Raw genomic sequence first — 10,937 nt, forward strand, 5'->3', positions numbered from 1 at the left:
CTGGAGAACAGTACTGCACTAACATAGATATGTGGCTTTTGTATTGGAGCCAATGTGTACCTGGCACAGAGTAAATCTAGTGTATATATATATATATACACATATATATACAGTCTGCAAAAGGCTGTATGGATGAATGTACCTGTATTTATTGAAGATAATCCCAAAAGCAAAATACAAGGGAAGCTCTATGAAAGTTTGTGCAGAAAGTTTGTGTGTCTTTTCAGTGAAACACATCCGTCTTAGTGAAGTCTGTCAAAAATCTACTGCAAAAAGATTAGCATATGATATTGTTAAACTGAAGTAAATGTGTCTCCCTTATGCTGATTTATTTGAATTGGGATGTAAATAGAGCTATGCATTTTCTATACAGGGAGGTGAGTTCAGAATAACCTGTACTTTGAATTTATTCTGTGTTATTTAATAATTTGCTAAAAGAATGACCTTATTCCAAATCAGCTTAATTCTCTGTGAATTAATTCCATGGCTGAAAAAGCTTGTATTTGAATCAGTATTTATGTATTTTTTTTAAAAAATTAGACTATATATGGGAATTTCAGTTGTCAAGGGTCAGAGCAGGGTCAGGAACAATGAACTGATTTACTGCTGCTCTTCTAGTTGAAGATAATGTGGAAGGATCTTAGTAGTCTAATGAAGGTTTTTATAAAGACAGCTTAAAGCCCATCAAAAAGTGCCATTATTTGATAGATGGTTGAATGCATTTATTGTCCTGTAAATAAAATTGTTTGTTAAGCAATCAGCTAGGTTTTCCGAGTGCTATTATCACCAACTACTTTTCCTTGAAAGGAAGCTGGTTTTAAAAATATTCTCATTCCAGGACTATGTCTCCTCTTTTTTCTTTTTTTTTCTTTTTTTTTTTTTTTTTTTTTTATGTTTACACCAGCAGAAACTCCACTGAAATCTAACAAGTCTCTGTATTTAATCTGATGTAACTAGGAGAATAGAATTGGGCTTGATGTCTTGATGTGTGTATCATCGGAGTCCTGTACAACTTGCACCATTGTGTAATACATCAAAATTTGTCCTGCTAGATGAACCAGGATAGGGGAGGGAAGCCATAATAGATTTAATGTTTCCAATCTGCATATCCAAACATAAGATTGCATTACTGGACTGGGTTCATCTACCAGAGCTGTAGCTGGGTAATCCACAGGGTTGGTGCACCTCCTCTCTCTCCTAGTATTTTAAAAGAGAAGCTGATATCAGTGCAATGATGCCTTAATGACAGGGATAGTTATTTTTGACAAAAGCAGGGGAGTGGGGAAGCTTCACTGCAAATGAATTTTTTTAGCATATTTGGTTTCTGCTGTGAAACAGTAAGCCCTCTCTATGTTTGTATAACATTCCTGACTGAATACTGCAGCCAGTTAGTATCAAGTCTTAGTGGCCACTGAATTTTTTTTTTTTTTTTTTTGTAAAATGCTTGGAAAATTTTGCAGAATAAAGATCTAGTGAGAGTCGTCATATCCTATTCATTAACTGGTTCGTTCTTGATTGCTGGCTTCCTTATCTGGTACTGTATTTTTAACCATTTCTTAAATAAACCTAACATGTTCTGTACCAGGAACTTCCCCTTTAACTTGACTTGTAATGTATATTTTTATATGCTTTGTATATGTATCTATTCCTTTCACAAATAGAAACAATTCCCTTGGCTTTCTAGCAAGTAAATTTTTTAAGTAGATGGAGCTTAGAAACTCGAGTTCATTAAGACTCTAGGTGTGGATTGTGCGAAGATGAATCTGAAAAGGTTGATTTAAACTGTTTACAGGTTACTGCTTCAGCATTAAACTGAGATGTAATGTTTGTAGTCCTAGTCTTCAGCTCATGAATGGAGCCTGGGTCTCTCTCCTTTTACTTATGTTGAGGTGTGCCTTACCTACAGCGGTGGCTCCCCTGATTTCTAGGGCGATTGTATGCAGAACGAAGCAAGTTTTGGAAAGCGTGAAACCGGTGGGATCAGACCCTTGGTGAATTACTTTTTGTGCAGCCTGCATGTTCACCACCTGCCTTCCTCAAGCTCCGGAGCCTGGGATGCTCCTGAAAGGGGACAGGGGCAGGGAATTTTGTGGATGCTTCAGTGGTACCAGCCACTGTGGACCACTTCGTGGTCTCTCTACATTGCCAAAGCAACGAATTGCCCAATTCGTGTTGAAGTCGCGTGAGGAGGAGGGTAACACAGAAGCCAAGAGGCAATGGGGGCTAGGAAAAATTTCTTGCAAGTGTTTTAATCTGGGCTGTGTGCTGCAGCCTGGGGAGAAGAGTAAATTGCCAGATGGTACGCTTGTCACCATCTTGTCCTCCTTACCCGTCTGACAAGAAGTTTTTGCAGCTCCTTGCTTCCCTGATGACAGGCTCCTTTGATTTGATCTAGCCTGTTTTAGGATGGCTGGGGGGTGGGGTGTGCACGACCGGGAGCTGGGTTTTGGTGAACTGTATTTGGTACGGTGGGGGGATGTGCGTGCAGTGCCTTCGCCCCTTGAATAGCAGCTTGTATCCGAGTCAAAATTCTGGGACTGTGGTTTGGTAACACATTGGGTTTGTCACCTCGGTAGGATCCCCTGCAAATATCAATGTTGCAATGTCTATGCAGAGTGTAGTTTCAGAAGCTTGCTTTGTGGAAATCTCCTTTTCTCTCGTAGGTTCTCCGTGATTTTAAAAGGGAAGTTATCTCAAATGTTTCCCTGTCCAAGGGAGTTCTGGGGTCTGTTTTAGAGAGGTGAGGAGGGTAAACACTTCTGTTCAGACTTCATTCTTGCTGCTGCTACAAAGCAGATAAAACCCTGTGTGAAGGCTGAGGCGTGATACCCGGTTCAGAGGCTTGTATAGCAAATAGGCAAATTTTTTTTTTTCATGCAGGGACTAGCCCTGCTGAAGCATACTGCGTAGGGACCTGCTGATGCTAGAAAACGGCTTTTAAATTCATGGTTGGGAGGTTGTAGCACCTTACAGAAGCTTGCCAGTCATTAGGTGAGGCTGAGGGGCTGCTGGTCCCCACGTCCCGAGGCAGCTGGGACTCTCTGCGCTGATCCTTCAGTACGAAGTGACCCGTCTCCTGCTTGCTGCCCTCCTGTTTCGTGGCACTTAGGTTAAATTAGGCAGGTTCTGCTTTATCAGCCATGGAGGAGGAAAGACCCAGAAGCATGCTGAATGGTGATTAAGCCTTGCCGCAGAGGTTCAAGGAATCTTAGCATTTAAAATAGATTGTGTGAATGACGTGAGTGGTCTCCAGCCTTTCCAAACGTGTAGGAATAAAGGCCCTTGTATGCAGTGGCTAGAGCAGGGGTTCCTGGTCCATGGCTCAGTCCACTGTAATGCAAATAAGAGAGATTTATCACAGACAAGCTGGACTGGATGTGTTTCAGGCACTCGTCTAGCCCATCCCTCACTAACCAGTTCATAAAGCTCTCCGGTGATGGGGATTCCACATGTTAGACAGGAGTTTGTAGGCAGGTCCTGGATGATCTGCCCTCCTTACTCTTTACCTTCCCATCTTTTGGCACACCTGCTTATTTTTCCATGTCAGATATTTCTTGCAGACGTTGTTGATTTTCCTGAATCTCTTTCAGGGCTGTTTGATCTGTATATGATTAGAAGGAAACCCAGTGCACATGGCTTATGCAGTGTGAACAGCTCAGTGCACTTTAGTAGTCAGGATCATTGAATATTTTTCTAAGCAGGAAGAAAAAAAAAGAAACAAAATTAAGTAACCTCACATTTCTTTGTAATTTCCTTGAAATGTGCCCTCAGAAAGGGTAATAGTGGTCTTAATGTATATAGCTACCTTAAAAAAAAAAAAAGAAAAAGAAAACACATTATTTCTAATCCTTACTTTATCCTTGGAGTTGGATGATGAGTGTTTCAAAGTGTGTTCTGTCAAAGCTTTTCTGACAAGCAATGATATTTGCTGTGAATCTTAAATGTCAAATGATAGGAGTATTTAGTAAATTAATTCATTTCAAAGGATTAGACTTTCTCTGCAGATTTTTTTTCTGCCTTATTTCCCTTGAATCTTATAATTGCATCTCTCTCCTGTACCTGCAACACATTAATAATCTTCCTTTGCTTTCATCACACTCCAGTAGCTTTGGTTTGTTTCTATCAGCTGCTTCTGATCCTTTTGGCTTGCTTTATTTAAATCAGAAATGGAAGCTTCGGTGGCAAGGTAATATAGAGCAAGTGATAATAATGTGTAATGATGCCTTCATTCCCCTTTTTAATCACCTCCTCCCCCCACTCTAATGACATTCACATGAGAGCAAGAGTAAACAAAGAGCACATGTATACAAAAAAGGGAAAGATCTTTATATTTTGCTGAGCTTTCTTATTGCTGAAATGATAAATGCTAGATTAATGCTGGGCTCCGTGTACGTGCTCAAGGAGTGAGATAGAAGAGTCTAGAGATTAAGGCCTGCAAGACGATGCTCATGGACTCTGCAGTCTGACCTCCCATATAGCTGAGATTATATTGACATTCTTACACTAGCCCGGAGAAGGTGGTAACGGGGAGCACGTGTTACGTTTTTCAGAGTTGTGTTGTCTTGATTCTCATCCTGGAGAGGCCAGCCGTACTCACCACCAGTGCAAACGCTCTGCAGCAGGAGAGGTAAACCCCAGCTAAGCTCAGCTGTGTTTTGGTGCCAGAGTCATCGGCAAATCTTTCTTTCGCAGAAAAGGCAGCACGTACTCTTTGCCAGCGAGCACCTCGGGGGCCATATGGATCCTGCTGGGGCTCGGGGGCTCCAGACCACCCCTGGGACCTGGGTGAGTCCTTGACTTCTCCTTTGGTTTTGGTCCGTTGTCTTCAGCTTAACTTCTCCTTGCCGCCCATCTTTTGTGAATTCTCTGATGATTTCAGTGGGTGGGTTGCTTTTCCTTGAGGGAAGGGAATTGGCCTTTTCCCACTTCTTTGTGATAGAAAAGATTGCTCCCGTTGTCAAGCCGTTGGGAAATATAAGAACAATTATGAACACTGAGTAACCTGTATATCACAATAATCTGGGACTGTACTAGATATAGGCAAGGTTGTTACAGCACTCGATCTCGTTTGTGGGTGTGACACAACTGTACCTTTTTTTCCTGTGGCAAAGTACCGACTGATGGTACAGAAAGAGGCATTAAGATATGGAGTGAATGAATTATTCCTTAGAGAGGGATGGCCCCTTCCAAGCATATGAGATACTAGGAGTAGTGCTCCTCTGAGCAACAAGAGCTGCCTCAGCTCTTCTGCCCTTTCTGTGATAGGAGAAGGTAGACCTCAGCTCCTTATTTCTGCAGTCACAAAATGTTGGTTTTACGTATATTGCTGAAAAGCTATGAAACAACCCTGGCAATAATCATATTCTGCATTTGCACCCCAATTCCTGGCTGAAAATGTGACACAGCACTTTTGAGAGGTGGAAACTAAGGGAAAATCCTTTTTCTCCCCTTTTAAACTTCATATTGTTATAAAAGGGTATTGAGGACTGAAAAGTGTTCATGCCAGGTGACATGCCTACTCCAAAACCCACTAACCCTTTGAGACATAGAAGTCCTGCTATGCTCCAGGATGTTCTTTGTAGCTTTGCTTTGGCAAGAGCTATTCACTTGTCCCAGGAAAGAAGAAATAGAGACTTCTTTTCCAGTTCCAACACTGTTATTTATAAATGGTCCCATTGATTATTCCTGCTGTTTTTATTGCTGTGGTACCTGGAGGAACAGATCATTCAAAATAACCTTAAATTTAAAGAGAATTAGTTTAACATCTGGTTCCAACCCCACTGAAATCAGTGTAAAAGCTGCTAGTGATTTGAATGGGACTCGGACTGGACATTTGCATCGTAAATCCACACTTACCTGAGAATGCACGTGATTTAGGTACTTAGTGCCTTTCTCAGCCATCTAAAGTTATGGACGTGTGGACCATATTCAGTTTGGGGGCTTCAGTACAGAGTGGAGTTAATTGGTAAATAGCGGGATATTACAATCATGACTTAACAATGCTCTGATAATGTTTCATAAGAAATTTGTGGCCAACGTAGAATTTACTTTTTTCTATTGTTTTTGTGATGGACTGCAGTATTCTGTCCCTGAATGGGTTGTGCTCTTTTGTTTGGCTGGGTACATGTGTTTAAACCCTTAGACGGGTTCAGCTTGTTTTAAGTGGACAACATGTTGGGTCGTTAATGTCAATGTTAGTGTAAACTATTTACAAGATTTCTGGATGGATTTTAATCACACTTAATTAAGGGAGAGGTTTCTTACCTAAGATACAGAGTGTGCATTGCTTCTATTGCATTGTCAAAAAGTGGATTGGGAGATCGTAAGTGATCTCTCAGATAATTTTTTTGACTCTCTCTTGAAAATGGCCTCTTGTCCACAGGCAATGTAATGATGAAAAAATGTCCCTTAAGCAGTAACGTGAGGGGAGAGAAAGAGAAACAATGGTCATTGGTCTTTTAAGGCAGGTGAAGTATAAAAGAGGTGTCTCCTTTGCTGCTATATAGACAAATTAATTGTGTGAATTTTTCAGTGTTAAATAATGAACGATAGTCTCAGTCTGTCACGTGGCAGGTTTTTTTAAGGTTTGTGTCTATGCAGTGGATTGGCTTACACCATTTTCTAGATAATAAATGGACCTGGACTACAGAGAAAACTCGTTGGAATATCAAGTTTCCTCTTTTCAGTACAGTGCAAGCAGGTCTAAAGCTGAGCAGGCAGTGGGATATTATATTTTTATTACGATGCTCTTTCTCAAACATATCACAATGACAATAACAAAATTAAGAAAACACATTGTGGTCATTGCTTTTATTCATGTTGCATCTGACTGGGCTCAAAGACTTCAATTTTCGAGGCTGTCAACAGGAATGTTTCAGAAACGCTAGAGTAATATAAAATTCAAATGTGTTTCAAAAGATGAATAAACACACTGGATCAGATCATCCCGTACTGCTGAGGGTTTATATTTTCCTCTGTTCAGAAATCCGGAGTCAATCAAAGGTGCAGCCCGTACATACGGTTTGAGGCATGTCTCGTCAGTGCATCGGTGTGATGGATCCCTGCTGCTGTAGAGGGCTGCAGGTAGGAGAAGGAATAGGCAAGTGGGTATATTGAGCACTGACTACAGGCTTGGAAAGTCTGATGCTGTATTGTTTGTAAATGAAGCCTTTTGTTCCATGAGATTTATAGACATGTTTGGGCAAATAAAACATCTAATTTGAGTGATCTAATTGCTGACTCTAAAATGCTGTTTGCACATTACACTGTTTAATTACTTCAGTCTAGTAGTTGTCTAGCAATGTCTCAATCTGTTATATCTGCCAGAATTAAGGGGGGAAAAAAGAATTTATTTGGGTATCATTCACTCTGCAACAATTGTATGAAGCCATAAATGGAGAAGCAATGTTTGTCCACTTTAATATTTTTTGTGACAGTGCCACAATAGCATAAAATAAGGAAAAAAAGTCAGCGGAGCTTCTCTCTAAAGTTTTATGGTTCTTGACAGCAGTAATATGTCGTATGAGAACACAGTTCATAAAATAAATGCTAACAAAATACAAACTAGCATAGCCTTTTCATTGTTCCAACACAGCTCTTAAGATGAAAGGAAATTGTATGTGAGCATAAAGGGAAGAATATATGTAATTAGCCACATTGTGTACTCTGCTCTACTTAATTCAAATTTTAAGTGAGAGCACAACTTGTATTAGGTTTATATATAGCCCCCTATAACTCGTAACTCTCAGCAATCCTACCGCAGTCATGTACGTTCTGCGCAGTGGATGAAAAAATAACAAGGCTGGCTATCTTTTCAGCATATCACACTCCCTAGTATATGTGCATGTGCGTGTTTGTAATTTGTTGTCCTCTTGGTAATGCCTGTCTAAGAAAAGAGCTGGAATGGGAATAGTGTCTCTATATAAAGCTGTGCATCTTAATCTTTTAAAATCAAAGACTACCTAACCTTGTGGGGAATGATACGAATCATTACCACAGTATTTTCCTTTTGCTGAGTTCTTAGTTGGTTATGAACATTTTATGATCTTTTATTCCTTTGATCCTTTCCAATATCAACTGTTTGCACTTGTGGGAACACGTATCTTCTGCAAATGTTTCGAGAGGCATCACGCAATGTGTCAAAAGTTACTAGCCTTGACTAGGAGGAGGAATACTGACTCTTTAGAGAATGCCTTCTTGAAGAACAGTATCTCCCATAAGCTATGGAGCTATGAAATGCAACATGCTTGGAGTGCCCCTTTGTTGCCTTCTCCCATTTAATGTGATCACCACCCTGGTAGGCACAGAGAGAGCCTGAGAGAAGCATTTTCTATTATTATTTTTTTTTTACACTGAGTTGGACCTTGGTGTCACACTCTGTGTAACTGGCTTCTGCTGCTGCTTGGGAACTTTGGGTATGAGATGATAAATGCTGCAGGAACAATGTTATTTATATTTTTAAGAGCACCATGTGGCATTGGTTTGTTTTGAAAGAGCTGCATGTGTAAGGGAAGCATCTGACCTTTCTGTAACTTCTCAAATCTTGACTCCTTTCCTCCCCTCCTTCCAAAACCTCATCTGTTCACAGCTGAAATCCTAGTCTTCACTACAAGTCACAGCCGGTGTTTGTTTCTGAGGGATCTTTCCTGTGTTGCAAGACAAGAACTAGCAGAGATGTAAGCAATGAAATATATTCCCTGAAGCTTCTCTAAAATGTTTATGCCAGTGGCAAAGATCCTGTTTGACATTTTAGCACAATGGAGTTGAATGCAAGAGCTGCAGGCGACTGCCACACATGCTGCTGACATTCACTTGTCTGCACTGGTTGGAGGAGGAGAAAACTCCCATTGCACTTGGTCTCTGCTCCTAACTTGCCAGACGCTAGGCTCCTGTCTTGGTTAGGCTCTGCTCTTAAACTCAGACTACTTCTTGTTCGGATCACTTGGTAGCAGACCCATAGGCACTCCTGAGCTCTCAGGTCGTGTGCTGCTCTGTGGCCACATCTCAACTCGCCCCAGGCTGCCGGGCACACGTTCCCCACTCTCCAGGTGTGATGTACTCGTGCTTTCTGTGCAAGGAAATTTGGGAGCACAGCCTGGAAGAAAGGTGAGGGATTTTTTTTTGACCAGATCTCCCATCTGGAAAATGGGGAGGCAGGGACCCCACAACATGCTGCTGCATCGTGTCAATATTGATGGTGCCTTTAATAGGTCCTTCTCATTTCCCCAGTCTAACTGCTGCTGACAAAGAAAAGAAAAAAAGAAAAAAAAAGCTGCATCTGCAAATGAAAAGCTGATGCTGATTCACAGGTGGGTGTTCTGCAAACAAAGTACTCTTTAGTGACCTGCTAGGATAACTTCAAAGCACCCACACTCCTTGGATATGGTATTTAACTGAATTCTGACTTGACTGCTGCTGGCCCTCTCTCAGATCCTTCCTGCATACATCTAAATCCCTTCTAACTCCCGCCCCTGCATCAATCATCTCTTAACCTGTGTCTGGGCATTACTTTTAATTTAAGTTGGTTGGCCAATCCATGGGAACAAACTAATGCTCAAGGTGGCACTATTACCAGCTACTAGTGTGACCACACCACAGTTTATCCATGTTCTTGTCTTCTGAGATTTTTTTGACAGTTGTGGATGGCTGTGGATCTGAAAGTAAAATATATGCTAGTCATGTTGTCTCCTCATCTCACTTCTAAATAATTTTTTAAAGCTGCAAAAGTTTTTAATTGGCAGTGGAGCTGAACAAATTAAAATCCCAAATCAGACCAGGACTTTTCAGACCTAGAAATACTGAAGACGAAAATGTGGCTAGAAATAATAGTAGTCTCTTGGTTCTGACCATATTGGAGACTTGAAGTCTCTTTGCAGTCTTAATTCTGATACAGATGTAAATTTTCTCCAGTGTTGATTTTAGGCTTTATTATTTCTCCTGTACTTAATAAAACAGTCCTACTCATATGTATCACACTCATCTATTCTTGCTGCTACAGGGAAAGACCTCTCATTTCCCCCCTTCTCTTTCCTCTCTCTAAAGAAGTGAAGGAATTCTTAGTCGTTTGCATTCTGATCAATTATATTTATTTTGATTGCAGTATTAGGACTGTCCCAGTTGGTTAAACATACTACAGAAATGCACTGTTCTTTAAACGAGAATTAGTTTAAAAGTCTCCTACTGTTTATGATATGCTTTTGCTTTTCTATTGAGTATAATTTTAATAAATCTCCTCCAACATTGTCACTTGGGATTTTTGTAATATGCCAAGATATTTTCCAGTCTTTCTTTGACTAGGTTGATTTTGAGGTCTCATATCCTTTATTAGCAGTTCTCTATAGCTTTGGTGTTGTACAAAGCAAACAGATATTAGAAGCTCTTTCTTTAAATGTGTATTTTGAGAGGTACCAGTAATGATGAGTAAAACAGTTTGCACAAAATAGAAGCTGTTTTGTCTTTATGGCTCACTGCAATATACCTTCTTCCAAAATATTTTTGAAACTGTAAAATTTGATAGGTTTTCCCTTTTATTTTATTTTGTGCTCCTTCTATTCTTTTAGGCCCAAAGAATCCAAGTTCTACACAAGAGTTGGTTTCACAAACTCAAGATTTGGAGATTTGAGGTCGGTTCTGAAATTCCTTAGATGTTTAGCCACATTCATCAAGAGAATGAAAGCAGCACTAGAAATAGTAGTATTCATGAATATTCATTCCATGTCTTAGATGAATTGAGTTTGAGAAAGTGTTTGCAACTGATTTATAATCAAAAATGTCAGAAATGTTTAGCAAAAGAGCCAATTTCATTGCAAATGTTGCAGAAAATTTCCAGAAAATTAAGTATTTAATTTTTTTAATTAGACACTGTGGAAACACAGAATGTCTCTTCCGTTTCCTATAAATAGCTTGTCTTTCTGATTAAATTATTAATATTGAATAAA

Source organism: Buteo buteo, chromosome 20 (genome assembly GCF_964188355.1).
Source record: "Buteo buteo chromosome 20, bButBut1.hap1.1, whole genome shotgun sequence".
In the NCBI taxonomy this organism is placed as follows: domain Eukaryota; kingdom Metazoa; phylum Chordata; class Aves; order Accipitriformes; family Accipitridae; genus Buteo; species Buteo buteo.